General features: G+C 33.7%; 1 long non-coding RNA gene across 1 annotated transcript; it reads left to right on the forward strand.

Annotated features, from left to right (window-relative positions):
* Nucleotides 1–3,008: 3,008 nt before the first annotated feature.
* On the forward strand, nt 3,009–18,106 carry LOC126960806 (uncharacterized). The gene is made up of 3 exons (XR_007728115.1): nt 3,009–3,203; nt 6,903–7,043; nt 17,143–18,106. It is a non-coding gene; the product is annotated as an uncharacterized LOC126960806 (long non-coding RNA).
* The last annotated feature ends 8,008 nt before the right edge of the window (nt 18,107–26,114 follow it).

A 26,114-nucleotide genomic window follows, 5' to 3' on the forward strand; every position in this document is an offset into this window, starting at 1 on the left:
ACAAACCTAGCATCTCATTGAGATTGTGCTGAGCAATTTATCTTTGGCTAATAAGTTGTCTTTTGTGTTTTTTTTCATAGATAAGCAACATCATTTATAACCCTCATTTGTTCACTAATAAACATTCTCTTATTACAGGTGGCATCCTGTTATTACAGAAATATCTTTCATAAATTATGATTTTTTTTTCAACAAATGGAAGTAATGCAACACCTATTTGGTATACTCATCATATACGTTAAATCTAACAATGGCATATAATTGATAACATCAGCAGGTAAGGTCATTCTCCCTTCTTTTGCACTTTCTGATTTGAAATGGATCTGGATATCTCTGGAATTTGGCATTGATGGTAATCTAGAGCTGTAAACCTGAGATTATAAAGCAAACACACTTGCCTACTGAGAAGCTTCAACTCACTACTACAGAACAGATTTAGTTACTTAGAAGCAAGAAATAAGGTGATTCAAGTGATTTATAGGCTGTATCATCTCTCATTTAGCAACATTTTGGAAGTGCCAATGAATTATTTTAGGAACAAATTGTCTAATATAAAATTTATTAACCAAAATGCATCGGCTGTCATCAAATTGTACATTTTGCAGCCAGCCGCTAGATCCAGTCTTGCGATTCTCTAATAAAGCAACTAAAAATGCATGATAAATAGTTTTAAGAAAACTGAGAGCCCAGGCTTGTGAGGTCTACATAAGAAATGTAGAAACACATTTATTTTCCTTTTCCTTTTTATTTTTATTTTTGATGAAATCACTATGGACCTGCTCAATTCCCTTTTAAGAAATTCACAATTTAGGGTCCTGTCAGCAGCTCTAGGGTCTTTTGTTAAGTGCACTTAAAATGCCAGATTAAATATTAATATGTGGTTAGAATTGTGCTATTTTGCAAGATCTGAAATCCTATTAGTAAATCATGATCTGGTGACTGATGCAAGAAATTTCAAGGCGCCAACAGTGCAGATTGCTTTATGCCCATTAATCTGACGGATCACTAATTTTTAGTAAATTGGGCCTTTGGAATCAGAGCTGTGAGCAGGTACATGTTTTTCATCAACAGAGAACACAGTCCACATAATATAGCATTTTTTTTTTTTTTTGCAATACGTGCACCATAACAGGCAGATTTGTTTTGCATAATCAATAGCAATGCTTGCATGAGCAATACTGTATTTCAAAATATACTTTCAGTTGTATTGCAAAGTGCCCGAAGAGAAATAATTGTAGATTTCTTAGGCTTCCAGAAATGTTTTAAAGGGAAATGAAGAAGGGCAGAGGCTGATGCGGGGACAGAATATATCAATCCCATTTGCACTCTTTATAAATCAGAAACTATGAACTAACAATGGCATTCTGGAAAGATTCAACGGTACCTCTGAATCTGTGGTGAACTAACAGATAGAACCACACACATAAGATCAATTAAAAGACTGTGAAAAAGAAAATAGGAAATAATGAAGCAACTTCCCTATTATTTCTGAAAATATGACTACATAACACACTACTGCCTTTGAGATGTGAGAGACCTTTTAACATATGGCTTGTCTCTGAACTCTGATTGAAATTACTATTTGATCCTTTGATAATACAAGTGGGAAAACATCTTTATTGGCGATATTTGTTTCACACAGATGGGCCTTGACTTCTAAATCCTTGTAATGTGCATTAACATATTTCATTATAGTATTTACCAATTATAAAGCATTTTCCTCCTGGTGGATACCATTCAAACTTATGCTGGGTTCTGCCTTGCCATCTGTCTTCTCTTTCATTTTTACAGACCATCCTACAGTACAGATATCATGACTTTAAAGGGATAACCATGAAGGACTAATGACTTGTTTCTTCCTCTCTGCTTTATTATTATTATTATTGCTATTGCCTTAGCAATAGGTAGAGTTGCAATGTTCAAACCAACATGTAGGCAATATATGCCTTTAGTCACATTCTAATTCAGTGCCTTCACCGAATTCTCACATCTAGTAATATGAAACTCATTATTATAAGTTATTTCAAATTATTGAAATCAATTTTTAATCTATAAAATGAGTTTTCTATATCATAATGGATACATTCTATATAAGATTCATTCACACGCACACATACAAGCAATATTTTATTGTTTCAATAACCCTAAAACTCAAAGTTATGACAATCACACACTCAAAGCATTACATAGTTATATAGTTCTGCTTACTTAACTTAGATAGGGCCAGTTGGAAAGAGGCATTATTCTCTGGATAGACAGCCAAAAACTTCTTTTGTGTGTTCTTCTCTTTCACTTCTGGTTGTGGTTCGATGATTCTTCCCCATTCTGTCTTACACATAAAGAGGGTGCATGAAATTCTTCTGTTATTTTTCTCTATCACTAGGATTATTTTCACCGCACCATGAAAAATGTCTTGCTTTACACTCCTCCTCATGCCCTCAAAATTTTATTGATCAGCCAAAATTAATAGTATTTTGCCACTATAACAGATTACATATAAAAATAAGTTCAAACAAAAAGTTCAGAATTCTTAACACCAAATTATGTTAGGTCCTCCTGTTTAACACCCCAACACAAGTATGTGCTTTGCCTTAGTAATGTTGACTAGACTTGCTAATTTAATTATTTTAATAACTTTTTTTTTTTTAAATCAAACATGAGGACAAGAATATTGTCCAAGCATGGTTCCTGTTAGGTAGCAATTAGTTACTCATTAACTATTTGTGATCCCATGTTTGAATAAACAGTTATAAGAACATAAGGAATAAGTTAACTTTGGAGAACAAAGTTATATATGCTTCAGAGGAACAGTACATTGTGCTACAGCATAACTTTCTCTCTAAGTGATGTACACTTTCATTTGCTGCTCTCACAGGCATATATTTTTAACATGAAGCTTTAGTGGGGGAAAGCTTGGTAAGTTAATGACAAGATAAATAGTCTGCAAGATATTTCTCTTGGAAGTACTCAATGAAGTTGCAAGTACTCAATGAAATTGCCTAATTGTATATCTGTCAGCAAGCAGATAAGTGATTGGATCAGGAATTCTTTAAGGACTCATTTACCACTAAAATTCTGTGTTCTATGTATCCAGATAGCTGGCCTGAGGGCATATTAGGGCACAGACTACACTGCAATCAAAAGACATCCAAAAATACAATGTTTCAAACATTCAGAATATTATTCCTCATGCAATAATCCAGGTATAAGAAAGCAATTCAGGCAAGTAGGTAGCTATCCTCCATAAGCTCATAGAGGCTCCCTGCTTCCTTCTCTATTGTTGTTTTAACCCATTTGTGCCCAACCCTCTTGGCACCAGGGACTGGTTTCATGGAAGACAACTTTTCCATGGACAGGGTGGTGGAGGTGGGATGGGCATGGTTTGAGGATGAAACTGTTCCACCCTGTATCATCAGGCATTAGTTAGATTCTTTTAAGGTGTGTGCAGCCTAGATCCCTCACATGTGCAATTCACAGTAGGGTTGGTGCTCCTCTGAGAATCTAATGACATGAGGTGATGCTGCCTTGCCGTCTGCTCCCCTCCTGCTGTATAGTCTAGTTCTTAACAGGCCACAGACAGGCACCGATTCACAGCCCAGGGATTGGGAAACTCTGCTTAACCTTTTCAGATTAAACTAGATCTGGATCCCAACTGGTGGGAAGGTATGAAAACAGGAAGAGAAGAAGTCCAAGCAATTTAATCTCATTGCCATACCTATTTTAAAGGATGCTTCAAACGTAGTCTTTAGATGAGTGATCATGTGCAGCTAGTAGGAAAAACAGAAGAATGGCAATCAGGGAGAAATTAGCAATATGTATTTCAAGGACTTCTCTCAAAGTGCTTTCCCTTCTGACTAGGAATCCCACTCAGTTCCCCTTACAGCTATTGAAATTCTGGCTCTTTTTGGTCTTGGGAGTGCAAATTTCTCTGTGTTAGTTTTCTCTTTGGCAAAATGAAAAGTGTGAGCTTTTATTGCAAAATATTATTCTGCTTCTAAAATTTCATGATTCTTGTTTTTCAAGATAAATGGACAATTTGTTCATTGTGTTTGCAGATGCATAAAAATCTCCCCAATTTAAAATACATTATTGAGCAATGTCCAATAAAAGACAAATTTATTCTTAAAATTGACCAAAATGTTAAAGTTTATCAATAATTCTCAATCTTCTCTGTGACCTTCAAGAACTCTGAATCTTCATTTTTTAATATCAGGTTATTTTAGGACATATTTTCAGTTATGAACCAATCATGACCAGAATAGCCGTCCCTAATTTCTCTTTAAGTCAAGAGCCAAAAAGACAGTAGCAACCCTATCGTGGTGTCATGAGGTAAAAAGGGATAATGAATGGAATATAAAACTCATTTGATAAATATTTGAGTACCCTCTTTATATGAACTAATGTACAAATTATAGTGAATTATTCAATAAAATATAAAACATACTCCTTTTCCTTAATAAGGTCATAGTCCCATGGGTTTATAAGAAATAGATAACAATTAACACATGGAAGCTTGCCATATTTGTTATAAGAATAAAATGAAACATATTCTAGAATATTTTAACAGAAAATATATCTGCAGACAGAATCAATAACAGTAAGCAGAGTAGAGGTTAGATCTGGTATTAGATTCACCTTCTTGGGGGAAACCCATTCCTCTTATTGAAAACAAATTTCAGTTTGTGAACAAATACACTTTGATGTTCAAAATTCATGGTAACTTCTTGTCATGATGCATATGAAAAGAAAGAAATGTGCAAAGGGAGATAACAGGAATGCCCATTGTTTTTGAGGGAGTTCATTCTAGCAGTGCATTTTTCTCTTAGGAATTGTACAACTCTAACTCATTGCCTTAGAGACAGAATCAAAGTTCTAATCTCTGGAAAGGAGATTGGCAAGACTTAGGTAAGAGTTCTAGTCTTCGTAAGGACTGAAACATTAAATAAGCTAATAGCAGAATTCCAGAATGAGGAGCAAAACAAATGGGATTAGGGTTCAGAAAAGAACGTTAGTGTTGGAAAAAATTGTGGTATATTAGACAAAAGAGCTTGGGATTTTGTTCATTAAGTAATGCAGAATTATTGCAATGTTCTGTTTTCATTTTAGCTGGAGTAGGTTATTTTCAAAACTTCTTTTCAGTAAGAAAAATTCATTAGAGGTGGTTTGGAAAGGGGTGGGATTATGTAGGAAAATTCACTAGTTTTATACAATGTCTATGGAACAATTACAGTATGCTATACATCGTGTTTTGCATCAGGGTTTCAGGGGAAAACTAAGCCTGTAATTTCATGCTTAAAAGGCTGAGAAAATGCACTGTTGATGTGAACCATAGTGTTATCAGTGAAAAAAACACAAAACAAAATACAGAGGCAGAAACTTCAAGATTCCACGTCTAATTGGAAAGTGAGAAGTTTTGACAAAAACTGAGATGTTGAGCTTGAATAACTGAGATATAAGTGATATAAACAAAAATAGAAAATGTGATGATCAGGAGACATATTGAATTTAATCTATTGGTGATGAAATTGTTTAGGGAATTTTTAACAGGCATTTGAACATCAAGATCTAGAATTTGGTAAAGAATACTGTAGAGAAAACAGTAAGATAACTAAGCATCATCTAGAAAGGCAGAAAATAAAACTATGTGTATGCATCAGATGGCAGAGAAGAAGGACTTAAAAACAGAAAAGGTAAACGACGAGAGTATAAGCATTCATTCGTTTATTCATTCAACAAATAACTATTTAATTTTAAGAAAGCGAGAGATTGACATGCAAGTAGCTGCCAAGTAGACTAATGTATCCTACTAATGAATCATACTAAGACAGTGTATCCTGCTAAGAAATAATTGGTGACTTTTAAAGTAAGCATTCCTGGCAAATGAAGGCATACAAGCTAATTTGCAGTGAGATAAAAAGAAGGAACAATGAAGAAAGTGAAGGCAACAAGGTAGTAGTTTTTCCTACATATTGTGTGAAAAATCTTAAGAAACTTTCATTTCACAGATCGAAATCAAAGTCATCATGGCTAAAGAAAAATGGAAGGATAACTTAGGTGGGTCAACAAGGATAGTTTAGTATTTCAGTTCCAGGGAGAATTCTTTCTTGTATGTGAGACACGTACCCTGGTTTTTAAACATTATTTTTGTGAAGGCTGTCTTCTTAATTTTGTAGGTTACATTCCTTTTCAGAGCAGAGCAACACTATAAGATCCTTGACATTTTTAAGGATGCTAATGAGTCAAGTAGATGCTTGTATCTCGAGGATAGGCATCTGGCCAATGGTCATGAAGTTGTAGGGCTTATTCTGTCCTTGGATCCCAGTGAAAAGTGAAATATCCCTAATTAATCTTTGGGATACTAAAATTCAAGCTTCAGCAGTACAGAAAAGTATTAAAGAGTTTTATTAGGTTACAACTAGTTTTACCCAATCTAAAAAGTTACCTTGCCCCTAAGTAAAGAAGATTATTTATGTAATTATCTGCACATATATCCCCATCAACCACTATATATAATCATTTCATGGCATTCAAATTCAGCACAAAAACATCAAGACCTAAGTACAAATATTATTACTGTAATGGGTTTTCATTTCTAGAGGTTGTCAGGGGAAGGGATTAATTTTGCTTTCTTTATTGTACACACAGCACAGCACACAGAGTCATGTTACAATGTCTCTGTCTAAAAATTGCATTTTGATGTAATGAGAAAGGTACTTTTAAAAACACTTTTATAATTTTAGATACATTTACTGCATTTCACTCCACTCTTCTTTGCTAACAGATTTTGAGGCCTTTCATTTGGATGAAATGGATTTTTGTCAATTTTAGAAAGAAAATGTTTCAAATGTTTTCTTAAAATTCTTTTTTCATCCTTTCTTTGATGATTTTGATTGCTCATCTAGGTCAATCTACAAATATTCTGTATCATGGCATTTCTGAGAAGCAATTTTTAATTTAACAACACGGAGAATCTGGTGTGAGAGAGACCTGACTTACTGATCTGAGATGCAGTTTTTCATTGTCATGGAATTCTTAAATTTCAGGTAATAGATAATGTTTAGCAGAGTCTTCAATCAGGTTTTTCTCATGGAGACATTATGGGCATTATTTTTTAGGCATTATATAATTAGAATGCCATATTAATCTTGTGACTCCAGGAAATGTCTATTTGACATATGTGAACAACAGTACTTATTCGGTGAAGCGCTAAGTTTTGAAGAGGTCTGTCTTAAAGAGATTGTCTATCTTTACAAAGGAAAGGTAGTCTTGGTAAAGCTGCTGGTCTTTATGAAATGACACAATATAGCACTTAAAGCAACCTATAAGTTGAATATATAGTTAAAAACATGTCAGTCTTTGCAGCTATACATTGATACTAGTCAAACAATGTATGTGTATATATATTTTTCCTCTTTGAATCAAACTATTTTACATCAAGTTGAAAGATTTTTAATTATTTTTAAATGCATTGTGTTATTAATTAAATCACAAATGACTTATTTAGTGTATATTAAAATCACTAAACAACAGAACTGAAAGACTTCTTGGAGATGATGCAGCCCAGTTGACTCAGGTGAAGAATCTGAGGCTTACAGAATGAGTTTGTCATAGGTAGTGTGAGGCCTGCTGAAGACTGAATTCCTGATCCAAAGTTCTTCCCATCCCTGATACTGATATAATTATGGGCACTGTGCACATTGTCTTCGATTTTGAAATTGTCATTACTGATATATTTGTGCATACACAAAAATAACATGTTCCTTTGACAAAAAATAAATTCAGAATTTTCAACATTTACCAGAATGCAGTTAATTTTAAACTATTAATACTATTTAGATGCTTTTTCTTATGCATTAAGAAGGTAAAACAATCCCATTTCTAAAACTATCAACACTTTTGAACAGTCTGAAACTTCGCACATCTGTATAAAAGATTCTTAACCGTATTTTTTTGTATCTCCCATCCCGTTGATAGTCTAGTGAAGCCATAAGCCTCTTCTTAGAATGTGTTAAATTAGTAAAATGAAATATTGCAAAGTTACAAAGAAGATCCATCATAAAAGGTATTATGATGTAGTCATGAATATAAAAGATATTTCAAAATAGATGCAACAACTACAATGTGATACAAAAATATCTGATTTCTCCTGCTAATAAAGACACCATTACAGTTAATACTAATGCTTTTGTGGTTTTTGCCTACATTTATATCGAATACAATGCTCAATTTCAGTTAGAAATTTATAAAAGTAAATACTTTTCCAAATTCTAAGACTCCATATTAAGGACTCCTGATCTACCCCAATTTCCATGGTTTTGGTGCTTCAAAATGAGGGCTAAACCCACTCAGCAGGAGGGTTAAGAACTAGAGTCAAGGCCTGTTTTAGAAAACAACTCTGGTCTCTCTTCCCAGAGGCAGTCACTGCCCTAGCTCCAAACCGTCTACCTGAAGACAGTGGGAGCTGAAGCTTGCCTGGTTACCCTAATGTCAGTCTTCCCTCTGGCTCTTCGTCTTCACTTAATGCATGTCTGTACGGATTTTCAGTCTCCGCATTTTCTAATAAACTTTGACTCGACTTGTCCCTTTAACTCTGAGATTCACTGTGTTGTCTGCCCCTCTCCTAACTGTGGGCCTTCTTAACTCAATCCCTGATTTAGATGGCTTGACTACCACTGGAGCCTGGAGCACTAACACACTAATAAGTAAATTTTCTCTTTTTGACTTAAGAGTTTAAAATGTATGCTTTTAATCTCTCTCTCCTCTCTCTTTCACACACACACACACACACACACACACGCACATCTCAATTCTAAATTGAAGGTCAGTAAGTAAAAGCATTTATTAACCACATATATTTACCTTATGCTATTATTTGACTTTTTAATTTGATTGAAATACTTCCAGATTTAAAGAGAAATCCTTCTACTCAGTGCCATTTCAGTGAGAAATTTGACTGTAATTCAAGAAAATTTAAGATAAATTTGGTTGTCTTGTATGAATATAAAGAATGACTGGCTTATATTTCTCTGTTTCAATCATTTTATTTTATAAGCAGTGTGTGTGATCTCAAACATTTTAGATAGAGAAAAATATAGTCCAAGCAAATATTATGTAAGCGGTTGAAGAAACATTCATATTCCAAACATAACACCTAAACTTTTAGGGGGTTTCTCGGCTGAAAGAGAATATTCTTATATCATATCAAGTATTATACTCAGAAAATAATGTTTTTATTAATAGGAAAAGTACCAATTTTCTTTCTGGACTTTCCATCTTCCTGGCACATATATGTATATTTCCTTTTGTGTTTTTTAAAAAATACTCTCTTTCTGCTTAGACATTAATGGAAATTCGAAATATCTATACATGGGAGCTATAAAAACATTGTTGGCTTATTTTAGAATTGTTCGGGTTATAGACTCTTTAAAATCTCATAATGTGTCACAAGCTTTCTAGCTAAAGAAAAATGTGTTTGTCACCACATGTTCTCACTCATAGGTGGGAACTGAACAATGATATCACTTGGACTCGGGAAGGGGGACATCACACACCGGGGTCTATCATGGGGAGGGGGGAGGGGGGAGGGATTGCATTGGGAGTTATACCTGATGTAAATGACGAGTTGATGGGTGCTGACGAGTTGATGGGTGCAGCACAGCAACATGGCACAAGTATACATAGGTAACAAACCTGCACGTTATGCACATGTACCCTAGAACTTAAAGTATAATAATAATAAAAAAAAAGAAAAATGTGTTTGTATATACTTTTTATATATGTGCAATTTTTCCCTATAGTTCTGGAAGTTTAAGGAATTTCTAAATTTCATGTCTATATTCCTATAAAATCAACAGATATAGATACACTATTCAGAAAAGTCTAGATTATGCTAGACTACGGGGTAATAAGCCCCAAATCTCAGAGGCACACAATAACGAGAATTTAATTCTTACTCATGCTAGATATCTATTGTTGTTTGACTGTGTTAGGTGACTATTGTTAAAGGGTCTTTTGCATTTCTCCATGTCTTGCAACAGGCACTAATTGTGTCTTTTCAAGGAAAGAACAGTATAAGGACACTGCTTTTCTCCAGGGCAAATGTTGGGCAGCCTTGCTGCCCATTAAAAAGTTTTGGGTTCCCTAAGCTAGTTGGATCCTTCCCTGTAAAGCATCCCACTCCATATGCAGGTATCCTGGTCTTCTTTGTGCTGCCCTGTAAGAACCAAAGCTCGGGGAACATGGGCAAATAATGATACTCTAGCTATTGTTATTACTGTAATAAATTAAGTCCACAGAGCTTAGGTTTTTTTTAGGCATTATTTAATTAGAATGTCATATTGATTTTGCAACTCTAGGAAATGTCTGTTTGACATATGTGAACAACAGTACTTATTCCATGAAGCATTAAGTTCAGAAGAGGTCTATCTTTAAAAGATTGTCTATTTCTGCAGAGCAATACATTCCTTTGTCTGTAATACAACATCTTTGCTTTATTTACTATATATATATATATATGTGTATATATATATATATATATATATATATTTTTTTTTTTTGGCCAACATCCATAAAACTGTGACAGGCTTCTGTGTTAGCTTGTAAGTAGAACAAAATTTTAGACCCTTCACAAGTTATAGCATTCTTCCCGTTTAACTTCATTTTGGAACTTAAACTCACAGATCAACCTCCATCGGGAACATTGCTGGCTCTTGTGACAAAGGGTAAAAAGGGAGCCTGCTAGCCATGTTCTGGCCTTGACAGCTTCTTCTAAACCCATAACCTATGCTCACATTCATTTTTCAAAGTAAGTCAAATGGCGGAGCCTGACAGATATGGCATGGGAAATGTATTTCTCCTCCTGGGATGGGCAGTGAGGATTTGGGCATAATAATACAATCTGCCAGAGTAGGTTAATAACTGTGCACTAGCCTTTAAATTTTCCACTTTTTCCTCTGGTAAGTGGATTTACTACAACATCAAGTTTTCAGCTTATCTTAGACCAGTGTTCTCATATTTCAAAAATGTATAAGCTACTCTCAAAGCTTGCACATAGCTAATTCTCACCTATATTATAACGTATCCAATATTTTCTCTCAAATTCAGTGATAATATTTAGTGATGTCCCATGCATATTATCTGAAAAGTTGTAGGTTTCAGAGCTGGTCTATATTTTCTAAGCATATGAAAATAAATGCATATTATAATTTACCTATGTAATTTATAATTTATTATGTAATACAAATATTTATAGAAAATATAATTTATAATATAATAAAGTTGTATATTTATTTATTTATTTTTGTAATGTAGTCTTGCTCTGTCACCCAGACTGCAATGTAATGGTATGACCATGGCTCACTTCAGCCTCAACCTCACAGACTCAAGCGATCCACCTCAGCCACCTAAAATGGTGGCTGGGACTACAGGCCACAGTTATCTTTTTTATTCTTTTAAATTTTAGAAATGAAATCTTACTATGTTGCCCAGGATGGTCTCAACCTCATGGGCTCAAGCAGCTCTCCATCTTTGGCCTCCCAAAGTGTTGGGTTACAGGTGTAAGCCAGCATGCCTGGCCTATTTATGTTTTTAAAATAAAAAAAAATTAATGGTTTTTCGTATGCCATCTAAGATCATATTGTATACCAACATTGAAAACATTCCACCCTATGAGACACACTAATTGTATACATATGTATGTGTGCGTGTGTATATATACACACACACATAAAGATAATAGCCATTTATTTAATGAATATTAAGTGTCCACCATATATAAGATGTGAAATTAGTGGGCTGGATTACTGTGTTGAAAAAAATGGTATACTAGTGGCACTAAGTTTTAATAGGCTACTGAAATGATAAATAATGATAAAACAAAGCAAGTAAATATTAAATAAATAATAGATTTGATAAGCTTTTGAAGGAAACAAGTTTTTCAGATAGATAAAAAATGAAGAAAATATATTTTAGAAAGTATGTGTAGGAGAAAGGGTATGTAGGGATATGTATAGTGAGATGTGATATATAAGATGAAACAAACTCCGCAGAGACGGCTCAGGGGAGTGGAAATGTCCTTAGTGCAGCTTGAAAATACCACAACTGGGAAACAGGACTGAGGAAATGAATGAAAGCCAGTGTGGCTGGAGCAGAGTGAGCCTAGGGAGATGGTGAAAACAAAGATGGAGTTGGAGCGTGAAGACGATGGAATGTGGTGAGACTGAAATTCCCTCAGAGTGGCATGTATTTTTATGTAAAACCAGGGAAAATTCCATATTTTATTATAAATAAATTGTAAATTGTTATGCTGGGGAGTATTATAATCCAATTTTTATGTCAAAAGATGACTCTTGAGAGGAGGAGTAAGTTATGATGTTGATTGGACTAGGATGGAAGCTGACTTATATGACACGAAGTGAACAGATTTCAGAGACATTTCGAAGATAAAATTGATGATATAGAAAAGCGTGGTGGCTGGGTTCCTGACTTTAATCACTGGACAGATGATCGTGTTCATCATTTGCTAAGATGGAAAAAGAAGTCTCTGTGGGTTGACTGAAGCACCATGTTCTGAATCAAGTGTTTCCATCTGAACAAGCTAGGTTTGAGATATCTGTGAAATACCTCATTAGAAATGTTAGTCAAGTTGAATATATTAATATGTTAACCTGGAGCTCATAAGAAAGATCCTGGGTAGAAATACAAAGATATGAACTGTTACCAGGAAATAGCATTGAAAAATATGAAATTAGATGAGCTAATCAGGAAGAGAGTACAGGAGTAAAAAAGAAGAGGAACCAGGTCCATATTCATAGGAATATAATTATTTACAGGCAGATAGAGAAAGAGAAACCAGGGGAAAGACGCACAGGAATAACAGAGAAAAAGACAGGAAAATGTGGTATCACAGAAACAGAGAGTAGAGACTCTAAAGAAAAAGGGAATAGCTGACAGGTCACTTTACACAAAAGATTTAGTACATTGAAGTTAAGACACTTCCAGCTGGGCGTGGTGGCTCATGCCTGTAATCATAGCACTTTGAGAGGCTGAGGCAGGGGTATCACCTGAGGTAAGGAGTTCAAGACCAACCTGGCCAACATGGTGAAACCCTATCTCCACTAAAAATACAAAAATTAGCTGGGAGTGGTGGCGGGTGCCTGTAATCCCAGTTACTTGGGAGACTCAGGCACGAGAATCGCTTGAACTCAGGAGGTGGAGATTGTAGTGAGCTGAGATCACACCACAGCAGCACTCCAGCCTAAGTGACAGAGCAAGACTGTGTCTCCAAAAACAAACAAACAAAACAAAACAACAACAACAAAGAAAAACTTCCTTTTCTATTTAGCAAGACAGAGGTGATTGATATTTTGGAAAAATAGTGTAATAACATGCAAAGGGTGGAAACCAGATTGGAGTATGTCAAAGTCAATATCACATGAGGAAATTGATTCGGTGAATCAAAACAACATGTTTAAGAAATTTTGCTTAGACAGAGGGCTGAAGAATAAAGTGGAATTTAAAGGATATTAGGGATAAAAGGGAGCTTTCCTTGCTGTTTTGCTCATGAACGCGGCTCATTATGACTTGGTTGTGTGCATATAAGAACACTGAAAATGAACCAGAAGAAGGTGGCGAGATAGGGCTTGGAGCAAAGAAGAGGCTGGTGTTTGCTGCAATAAACATGGATGCCATCTCTTTTAGTAGCAAAGAGAAGGGGAAAAGTTCTTGGTGATATAAGTAGATTTCTATGTTTGGTGGTGAGAAAAGATGAGGAAATTCACATTTGAGGACTGTTGCTTTTTCAGTGGAGTGTAAGGTTAGAATTAATCATCAATTGAAAGTGAGGGTAGAGAAAGGGCAGGTGGTTTTAAAAAAAGAGAAGAAGAGGGTTAGGAATGCTAGGCTTTGGGGAAATTAAGAAATAGGGCAAATTGTATTGAATGCTGATTGGTGGTATTTGATCTTGAAATGAGAATGCAGCACCTAGTGAGCTGGTTGTGTGATTTCTCACCAAGTCTAGTGATATTAAAAAGAAGACAGCTAGTAAGAATTATCCCAGTTTTGACTTTTCTCCCTTGAAAATGAGTGTAAAAGGCAAGAATTTGAGAATATTTGAAAAAAACAGTGAAGATGATGATAAATTGTGAAATCTGTGTTAGATAAGAAGGATAGTGATACCTGGAGGGAATTGAGAGATCATAAGAAATTAATGTGGTCAGTGGATCAGAGATCTCTGTAAAGTCAAAGGTTGCATCAAAGTCAGGATGACTTCATCAGTTACTAGCCACTCACCTTCTAGATATTTTGTTCAAGTGAATAGTCATTTCCTCAGCTGATGCTTTTCAAAGGATCATTTAAGGTATGTAAATATCATAATCACTGGCTATGTGTGTAATAATGATGATGAATGGCTTGGTCCAGGCTCAGAAGTGTAGATAGTACAAGTATATGAGAGATGCATATGCCTAAACACAATATCTGCAGGTAGGCTGTGTTCTTACTATTTTTTTCTGGCATCATATGCTATCACCATGAGAGAATTTGAGCCCTGAATTAGACAATCCCCAAAGAAAAGCATCATATGTGTGCTTAATAAACGTTTTGGATGATGAGGGTGACATGATGATGTCCTGTTCTTGAGTAAGTAGCATTAAAGTAAATATTGGTTTTCTCTGAATGGAAGAAAACAGAGAGACTTCATTAATATTTATATGTACAGTTCAAAGTCATGAATGTAATATGATATTTTTCTCCTGTTATACAAATTAGTGCACCATAATATGACATGACTTTAGAAGGAGTGCTGATATTTAAAACAATGCATTATATACTAATGACCTCATACTTTAGAAGTCCTTTTAATAAATGTTCGAAGAGGTGTGTGAAATAATTATTTCAATGTAAGAATACTAATATGAGTTAGTGTTTACTTTTAGCTACTCCGTGATACTCTTTTGTTTTCTTTTTGCAGCATTACTGAGTTTTATGTTACTTTTTTTTTTTTTTTTTTTTTTTTGAGACGGAGTTTTGCTCTTGTTGCCCAGGCTGGAGTGCATGGCGCGATCTCAGTTCATCGCAACCTCTGCCTCCCGGGTTCAAGAGATTCTCCTACCTCAGCCTCCCGAGTAGCTGGGGTTACAGGCATGCACCACCATGCCTGGCTAATTTTGTATTTTTAGTAGAGACAGGGTTTCTCCATGTTGGTCAGGCTGGTCTGGAACGCCCGACCTCAGGTGATCCACCTGCCTCGGCCTCCTAAAGTGCTGGGATTACAGGTGTGAACCCCCATACAGCTGCATGGTAGTTCACCTTTCCCACTGCCCAGTGCTGTCTCCCTTATTCCCTCAGAGATGTTCAAAGTGAGATGGATTTGTTCTTCCTATAAACTTACCTATTTATTCTATCCCTGTTTTGATGCATTTAAGTCACCCCATTTATTCTGAGAATCTACCTTAAATGAAATAAAAATGTTAAGGGTGTATACAGTTTTAGCTAAAATAATGTTTATTATAGCATTATTTATAATAGCAAACAAGTCAGGATAAAATTTTTAAAAATTAAAATAGGGGATAGATATGTGCCAAAAGTCAACAGATGATGAGAAAGTGGAAACAATAAATGTGGAAAACACCTAAGAAAGTATGAATAGTGCTTTGACTTAAGCATCATTGTTCTAATGCTGTATTTGCTTCCTTCCCCAAATTATCTATATTCTGTATGAATTTATTATTCATATTCATATTCATTCTTCTATTCAACAGTATTCTACAGAATACTCTTCCATGTTATCCAGGAAAATCCCTGGATAACACATACTTAAATATCTACAGCAACAGCTGCAGTACCATAGAGTTAAATATATAAAGAAACTTTCACCACTTGCTCTGGTGCGTTATTTTCCTCTAACATTAGAATAATTTAATAACCTTCTTTGGATTTTGAAAATTTCCCTTGAATCTCTCTCCCAATCTCCCAAAATATAGGTGGGCATTTAGTTATGTGTGTGTGTGTGTGTGTGTGTGTGTGTGTGTGTGTGTGTTTGGCTTTGAGAGTCTTTTTGAATTTTCTAAATTATGCTACCTTACTGCTTCTGCATGAACTCTGTGGCATGGACTGAATAAATAAATCAAAAAATCAAATCTTTCTTGTCAACTACATTCCAAGTTTCTTCCCAAAGGTGGCAGTAATCCATGTGGCATTCAAACACTTCTAAATATGTCTAAAGTGTGTGTTTATTGCTCTAATTATTTTCCGTGAAAGCAGTTCTACTTTATTACCCAAATGAGAGTTATTATTGTCTTTCTTTCTGATAATTGCATTTGTGGTATTTATTTCGGGGTTTTTAAGATCCTTTAAAACCTATTTAGTTTTTTTTTTACGAATTTAATGCTAATTAAAATAATGGATTAGTAGGCTTGGAAAATCAAATCACTATTCAGCCAGAACAATAGAAGAGCTTATTTAATTGACCACCCTGAATCATATTAAACCAATCCTGAAAGAATCATCACACAGATTCAGATATTGCAGATAATGTCGTTCTTTCTATATGAGATACTAAAATATTTTTCCAGATATTTTTAAAGAGTAAATTTAAAGGCTGATTAAATTAGTAAGTGGTTAATCTCTGATCTCATATAGAAGGCAGATGGATATTTTTTCAATAAACTTGTATCATTTTTAAAGTTAATTTCTGTGGACATAGTTATTTCAACTGATGCTATGGAAGTCAAGCAACATTCAAAGTAGGGATTATTAACACCATCTAATGCTTTGTTTTTGATAACAGGTGGCTATGGACAGTGAATCAAAGCTACTATACAGTTTTCAACCAGGGTGACAATTTGCCTATCAGGATTAAGATTATAGTAGAAGGGTAGCACTTCTTTATTAGAAAATAAGTGACATTTTTAAATAAAATGGCAAATTATTTGCCATGGTTTATAAGTTTATAAAAGTTTTAAACTTGTAGTTTTGCAAATATTTCTTTATTATCAAATATTTATTATTAACATTTATTACCTTTGTTATTAAATATATCTGTATTATCATGTCAACTGAATTTATTTCTAAAAAGTAAATCTATAATAAATTTAATTTGTTTACTGAATTTTATAAGCTGACTAAATATTTTGGTGTTTACAGACAGATTCTGCAGAAAGAAACCAAATCTAACTCGGTTCAACAAATTCTTGATTCATCAGATTTGTTTTAAGATGTGACTTCCGGCTGTTTCAACAGAACGACACTACCTGCAAGTGTGCACTAACCTAGAGAAGGTTCAGACATAAACACTCATGTGCCATGTTGACGATGTACTCTAATACAACCTTTTTGGAGGACAATTTTTAAGTATGGTAAAGTCTCTAAAATGGGCTTAACTATTCGTCCCACAATATCTTTCTAATTGTTTTCTGGAGACAGGGTCTCACCATGTCTCCCAAGCTGGTCTCAAACTCCTGGGCTCAAGCAATCTGCCCAATTGGACTTTGTCTTTAGTCCCAGCTGCTAGGGATGCTGAAGTGGGAGGATGGCTTGAGCCCAGGAGTTCCAGGCTGCAGCGAACTATGATTGTAGTACTATACTCCAGCCTCAGTATTTTGAGACTTTGTCACAAAATAATAATAATAATAATAATACATAATAATAATAACATGTTGAAGTTCTAAGAGCCAATGTGGGTATTTTGAATTTGGACTTCGGGGAGGTAATCAATATTAGATGACACCATGAGGGTGGGGTCTCAGTCTGATGGGCTTAGTGTCTTCTCAGAAAAGACACCAGAGAACTTGCTTTCTCTCTGAGCATTTGCATAAAGAAGAGGTCATGTGAGTTCACAGTGGATGGTGGCTCTCTTCAAGTCAAGAGGAGATACTTCAGAATGAAACTTACTTAGTGGCCAACTTGATATTGGACTTGTTAGCTTCCAGAAATGTGATAAATAAATTCTTTTGTTTTATCCTCCTGGTCTGTTGTATTTTGCTATGCGGCCTAAGCTGACTAATACACTTATCACAACTTATTATCCTAAACATCATTTTCTCTGTTGATTGTTTCACCAAAGCTTTAGGCCTGTATAATATCAGTAGGAAGCAAGTTAATAGTATTTTATCTTAAACATAGATTATTAAAATAAAACATATCGAGGGCCTTTGCCAAATATTATTTAATATAATAAATGTATGATTTAGCATCGTTCTATCATAACTTAGAAGGAGCATATTATTTCAAAAAGCTTCTAAGAGTATGGCCTTATATTCTGTTTAGTTATGAATGGGAGCCTATCTATTACATAAAATTTAAGAATGTATTCTGTATTAGTATTAGACCTGTTTACAAGTACTTTCTTTTTTACTCTGTTTTGTTTGATGTACTGGTTTAACACTTGAATCCCATAGGTTAATTTAAACTACCATCGGACTGCCAAGTTATGGGAATATTTATGGGTTTTAGTTCATATGTCACTGTATCTGAATTTTAGCTGCATCAATTAAAACATAAATGTCTCAATGAAATAAAAATTGGATTAGAAAAAAAAATGTTTCATAAATGCTCAGAACACTCTTCCATTACATTGAATACAAAACTGCTAGACTATACCGTCTGCATAGAGATGCCAAATAGGTGTAATGCAAATCAGGAACAAGTCATTGACAGATAAATTAAATAGTCATGATCTGAATATTGAGTTTAGGCAAGCATTGCAGTCTATTGGCGCCAAGCTAGATTTCTCGTCCTGTACAAAAATGTTATGTTGTTCTCCATAAGCAGTCATCCATCTAAGTGACTTCGAGGCCCCTAAGACCTGAATAGACAAAGCTCATCTATCAGCCTCTTGACTTCAGTCAGAGCCACAGCAGGTGCCGTAATAAGCTGAGTTCCACATATACTGATCATTTTGTTCCAGGAGCACATTTAAAAATCTCAATTTTATTGCAATTTTATAGTGAGATATTATAATAGCTGGCCTTCATTAAGAACACTTTTTGATGTGTTAACTCCTAGCTGTGGACTATGATATAAAGAACAGCAGAATATACGTTTTTGAAGGGAGATATCTCACAATTTATGCTTAGCCTTTTGTTTCACTTCAGTGGGAATCTGGGAAAAATGATTTTCTAATAACTAAATGCAGCGAGGTTTGTCATCTACCGACAGAATATTTCCAAAGCAGACTAGAATGGTAGGATCTATAAGATGGGGAACAATTACAGAAGCAATTTTCAATTCAAAACAGGTGATTCTATTACACATATTTAATTAGTGTATCAAATCCAAACTAGTATAGTAATTTCAAGTAACAGATTTAAATTTAAAAATTAAGTTAAACCACTCATTTGGCATCATATTCAGAAGTAATAGTTCGGTAATATAATTAAAGTGTTTTTTCTGATAAAATTACAATGTTAATTACTCAAAATAAATTCATAATGATAACATTTCTCCTTTGAAATAATTTGAAATTTGATGTAATTTCAATGAAAATAGCAAAGGTATTCTGTTAATGACTGTGGGTGGAGAGACCAAAACCCCTAGGAAGAATAGAAAATACATTTGGAAATCAAGAATAATAAAGAAGGAGGTTTAAGTGATGTATTTGCAATTTATGAAACTGTAATACGCTTTGTAAAATTTTGAATAATGGTGTATACATGATAAATCAATGTAATAGAAACTCCAAAATATGTAAAATATAAAAGCAAATATTCAGTGAGCACTCACCAAGTTATAGATGCTTCTCATGCATTGTCCAATTTTTCTCCAAATTTATTGAGATATAACTGACAAATAAAAGTTGTATATATTTAAGGTGTAAATGTGATGTTTTAATGTTAAGTAGACTTTGTAAAATGAATACCATAATCAAGCTAATTAATTCATTACCTCACATAGTTAACTGTGTGTGTGTTTTCCTGTGTGTGTGCTGAGAATACTTATAATCTACTCTCTTAGCAAATTTCAAGTATATAATACAATATTATTAAGTATAGTCACCATGTTGTACATTAGTTTTCCTGAATGTATTCATCTTATAATTGAACATCTATATCCTTTAACCAACACTTTCCCATTTCGCTCAACCCATCCCCCCTGGTAACTACTCTTTTGCTCTCTGTTTCTTTGAATCTGGCCTTTTTAGAATCCACATATAAATGAGATCATTCAGTACTTTCTGTGCCTGGTTTATTAAACTTAGCATTATGTCTTCCAGTTTCATCTATATTGTCATAAGTGGTATAATTATCTTCTTTATAAGGTTGAATAGTATTCCACTGTGTATAGATATCACATCTTCTTTATCTATTCATTCATCAAGAGTCAAGATTGTTTCCATATTGTGACTATGGTGAATAGCGCTATGCATTGCTTCTTTTGATCATAATTGCCGACTTACAGAGAAACTATAATTTTGCCTGTGTTAAATTGAGAAGAAACTGAAGCAAGTAAGTAAAAGAGGTGGATTCTCTTTATTGAGACTTCATTGATATACAATAAACAAAGTGCATTTAAAGTGTAAGATTTGATAAATGTCATCTGCAGAAACACTACCACTTTCAAGTTAGTGAGCACACCATCATCCCCCAAAAATTTCCTTGTTATCCCTTGTAATCCCATGTAATCCCACTTTTCTATTTCTCCCCATAGCTCCTTATGTGCCAGTTACAAGAAACATACTTGAAATGTAAAGATATGAATAGGTTTAAAGTAAACAGGTGGAAAAAAATATGTAGCATGCAAAGAGTAAACACAAGAAATCTGGTGTGGCAATGTCATAATAAAAGTAGACAACACCAAGAGTGTTCTAAGTGAAAAGGAGAAATTGTTATAATAATAAAAGGGCCAAATCAGAAAATTATCATAATACTATTAATAATTACATATATACCCAATCATTGAACTTCAAAATTCATTAAGCAAACAAATAATCAAACAAAACAACACAAAACTAGTAGCTACTCTACTGGATATGGCATGTGTAGATCAGAAAGTTTTACTGGATGGTGCTGATCTATAGTTTTCTGAAACATAACCCAAGAATCTTATATTTAGCCACATTTTATCCATCTATAACAAGAACAGACACCTAAAAATATAAAAAATTCAGATAATAAAGCACCCACGAGTTCTCCTTGAAAAATCCTTCTCAATAAGGTGCGCTATCTGACCAAGATTTGGTGCCCAATAAGGAACTCTGAAATGAAACTCTATCATGGCATAGACTGGAAGGGAGCGGAGGGAACTGAAATTATTACATAGTTAATAGAATCAAGATGATTGGTAACTCTTATTATAAAATGAAAGGCCATGTAACATATAATTCATAAAAGAAATGCTATAAATATAAAATTCTATAAACTGTAAGCAACTAATTTAAAAATCGATTTCAAATAAAAGAATAAGGGAGGAAGCATGAAAAAATTAGGAGGAAATTTAAATCAGCAAATGTCTGTATATAAAACATTTCAAATAACAAGCAACCATAAAATATAATATCTAATAGTCTGACATTTATAGTCACGCTTGTATGGTAAGATCATAAAATGGTATAAAATCAAGTATTAAATTAATTAAAAACTCAGTTTGGATAATAAAATACAAGACATACGCCTAAGAACTTTGAATGTAAAAATATGAGCATAAATACATGAGGCAAATATAACCAATAAAAAAGTTAGGGTCATCAGTATTGACAGCAGACAAAATTGATCTCAGAATCTAAAGCATTAAATGAAATCCAAGTCATGTAATTCTCAAAAAGCATAGTTCCAAATAAAACAGCATAAAAAAACAAGACACAATAACTTCAGGAAACACAATAAGAATTACACATCAGACTATTTAAACTGTCTTTGCACATCACAGATCAAGTAAGTGACAACAAAATTAGAATTATATAATTAACAACATATAGTACATAAGTACTGTAGTCTCTAAAGAGTAGATAATATCGTTTCTTTTCAAGGATTTATATTGTATTATAGGCCGGGCGCGGTGGCTCAAGCCTGTAATCCCAGCACTTTGGGAGGCCGAGGCGGGCGGATCACGAGGTCAGGAGATCGAGACCATCCTGGCTAACACGGTGAAACCCCGTCTCTACTAAAAATACAAAAAGAAATTAGCCGGGCGTGGTGGCGGGCGCCTGTAGTCCCAGCTACTCCGGAGGCTGAGGCAGGAGAATGGCGTGAACCCGGGAGGCGGAGCTTGCAGTGAGCCGAGATCGCGCCACTGCACTCCAGTCTGGGCGACAGAGCGAGACTCCGTCTCAAAAAAAAAAAAAAAAAAAAAAAAAAAAAAAAAAAAAAAAAAAAAGGATTTATATTGTATTATAAATGACCCTAATACCTTCTAAAAATTACAAATTAGAAACAAGTCATGAAATAAGGAATAAAAGCATAAGTAAACACCTATGGAAAAAAAGCCACAGTATTATCTTGGGCATTTAAAACAGTCCTCTAAATAATTTAAATCCAGTAGTCATAAAAACTAAAATTCAAGCATATGAAAACATATGATATATAGTTAAGCTAAAATCACAGAAATTATCTGAGTCAAATGTTTTCATTTTTCAATAAGAAAATAATGAAAACTTGAACTAAATATTAGATTTTCGATCAGAAATCAGGGAGAGTATATTATACCAGAATGCCGGAAGATTTAAATGCTGTATTTCAGTGCCTCAGATTTAACATTTTAACTCTTTACTGAATTACAAGAATGTTTAAATAATATTCATATTGATAGAGGCAAAATATTTTGAATGACTTTATAAACTATAAAGCCTGTTGTTATAATTGTCAAATAATTTACTGTATCAATGTTTTTATTACAAAAATATAGAAACTCATGTTTTTACATAGATAAGTCGGTTTCTAGAATTTTGAAACATATGTTCAATATTAAAAATAACTGAAACTGTCGTTTAAAATGTCTATCTATATTTAAGTTTTTTTAACAGTAGTTGCTTTTAAAGAATTATTGTAAATGTATAGTTTCTGATGAAGAGTATTTAATTATTCATATGTTTATAATCACTATTTTTCATTCCAATTTAGTTATCATTTTCTAATGGAAGTTTCTATTCTATATTTTTTAAATTGCAGTGTATTAAATATACTCAGATGTTTTATTTTATTTGGTCATTTATTGAGAATGACCAACTAACTATCTCATGTTATCTATACACAATGAAGCATTTAAAATGAGTTATCTAATGCTATCTTCTTTAGTAGAATAGAACTTTTCTAGACTTACCAATCATTGTTTATTTTTTTTTCTGTGTGATAAAGTGTTGCTGATTTAGGAACTATATTTTTAAAGAGGTGTTAATTACATTGTCTTCTCTATGCTTCTGTTTTTGCTTTATGGGATTACAGAAAATATTTTGGAGAAATATATACGTTTTCTGAAATTTAACTTAAGATACAGTCAGGGTGTTAACATTTTTGTGATAGCACAGTTCATATCAATGAACACATTGTAGTTGTTAGAATAATTTTGATAACAATTAAAAATATCGTAAATAGAACAGTCACATGAAATTTAACTTTCATATGTGCATACTCTTGACTATTATCATTTAGAGGAATCAGAATGTATCACTTGTATACCTGTTTTTTTAATGATAGTGCACTATTTTTAGGAATGTGCATCTTAGTACTCTACCTGATTAAATTTTCTTCCACATGTTGTGAGAATAAATGTATAATGTGAACTCTGAATTACAGAATTCGAGTGTAAATTGCTTTGCCATATTCTTTAAGGTTAAAAACATATTCTAAACTTCCTAATGGAATGTATGTAGATAGCTCTTCCCCTCAATAGATTGTCTTATGCATATTACATGATTATTAGCACTTATAGTTGCTGTTGTTGCTTCTTACCTGATAAAGAAAAATCATCATCATATTTCATTTATATATAATTCATAATCTAAATTAAGACACACATTTGAGGATAGAATTTCCTCTCATTAGAATATATGTGAACATTTTATGATAAAATTACATGTGTATATATGGATTGTAGAATAAAATATGATGAGTTAAAAATAGAGAAAAAACCTCTATAGATTAAATAAGGAAAATTATAGGTCTTTATACCTCATAGATGGAATGGTTGATTGTACATCTTTTAGTATAAGACATTCTGGGTGTGAATCCTTTACTTCATAGTTGTATGTCTTGGACAAATATTTGCCCATATCATCTATGATATGGGGTAGAAAGCTAGCATCTACTTTATAGAGTTTTTGTGAGTATTAACTTCATAAGTCCACGTAAACCACTTTAATTAATGTTAGAGACCATTGTTATTCTTGAAAATAGGGTTAGTTGAGGCCAACATACAGTGTTATCCCTGTTATCTATTCTGGGATCCATCTTATCTTAAGGCTTGAAAAATAATATGGTGCGGGGAGGGCAACAGGGTGGTCTGTGCGGTACATACTGGAGTTTATAGATACAACTTAATATTGATATTGATAAAATATAGATTCAACAATGTTTTTCACTAAAAATAGAACCCAAAAATTTCAAATTATGGGAACAAAGTAAATAGAGCAAACAAGAAAAATTCTTTTACTGTATTTTTGTCTGTATATAATAAAACTTAAGTACTTGCTCTATGTCTCTACGTCTCTTGCTCTCTTTGCATAAAAGTACCTTGAAGGATAAATTTCACCCTATTAAAAGGGGTAATTTCTCTCTGTGTGTGTCTCCCTGTCTCTCTCTCTCTCATTCTTTTAACAGATTTTTTCTTCTGAGAAGTTTTTTAGAGAAAGGACAAAAGGGAACTCATAAAAGCACTGGGATCCTGATCAAGGTAACTATAATTTTAAAAATTATATTATCTTACATTATCTTTTAAAACAATGAGCTTGAATTACTTTTGTGGTCTTTTTATGTGGACTTGATGTTATTTATTTTGATTCGGATTTGATTTTCTGGTGCTTCATAAATTTGAGGCTTTCTATCTTTCATTAAATTTGGAAATATTTGTCATTTGAATATTGCCTTTCTCATATTCTCCTTGTTTTCTCCTTCTCTCCTTCAGGGACTCCAGTTACTTCTTTGTCATTGCCATTTTGTTCTCCATCTCTCCTAATCTTTCTTTCATATTTTTCGTCTTCGATGCGTCCACTGCTTGGGGCAATTTTTTAAAGCTATCATCCAGTTCACTGTTCTTTTTCTAGGTATGTTTGATAGAGAGCTTGACCTGTCCATTGTGCTTTTGTTTTTTTAACTATCAGAAGTCCTACTTAGTCTTTTTCATATTCTGTATTTTTATTTTTATAAGCTTCCATAGCACAACCGTGATTTTATTTTACTTTCATTCTTGTAAACATTTTAAAAATCCAGTATATGTAGTTCTTCAAAGTCTAATTTTGCTCTTTATTCTTTTGCCAACTCTTGATCATAGTGAATTTGTTTCTTGGTTTGCTAATTATGTTTCTGAGCTCATATTTGCTTAATCTAAATCTGTGGACATTCTGTGAGGTCCGAGTTGAAGGGATGTTTTCTCAGAGAGAATTTGCCTCTTTCTAGGTTATGGAAAGCCAAAAATACACTAGCTTTTCTGTTTCAGGTTTCCCAGTCCATTCAGATAGAGCCATTTAAACATAAGTCTGTGCAAAAAAATAACCTGGCTTTTGAAGGGAGGATGAGGCAGAGAGTAGCAAGCCTTTTTTTTTTTTTTTTTTTTTTCCTTGTAAGTGTCACTAGGCTGAGAGCTGTGTTTTCCTATTTTCTTTTCTTCCATGGCCAGCAGACAGACTTTTTTTTTTTTTTTTTCCTAGTTCACTCTTAAACTAGAGTCCTCCAAGGATCCTGATTTATGAATGGAGTGATGGTACTAACTCTCTACCATACGCGAGTCCCATTCTTCATGCTTTCCAGGAAAACTGAGACTGTTAATCCGCAGTACGCCAAGCACCCGTAGCCCAGAAGTAGCTTTAGTGCTCATTCAACAATTTATTACTTTTTTCTTTATGTACTCTAAAGACTCAGGAATTTCCATTTATTTCTTGCGCTCTCAGAAATGCACTTAAAAATACCTTTTTTTTCCCCTGCATTTTAGGCATAATTTCTAAGCATTCTTAGGTGTGAGAATTTTTAATA

Source organism: Macaca thibetana, chromosome 8 (genome assembly GCF_024542745.1).
Source record: "Macaca thibetana thibetana isolate TM-01 chromosome 8, ASM2454274v1, whole genome shotgun sequence".
NCBI classification, from domain to species: Eukaryota; Metazoa; Chordata; class Mammalia; order Primates; family Cercopithecidae; genus Macaca; species Macaca thibetana.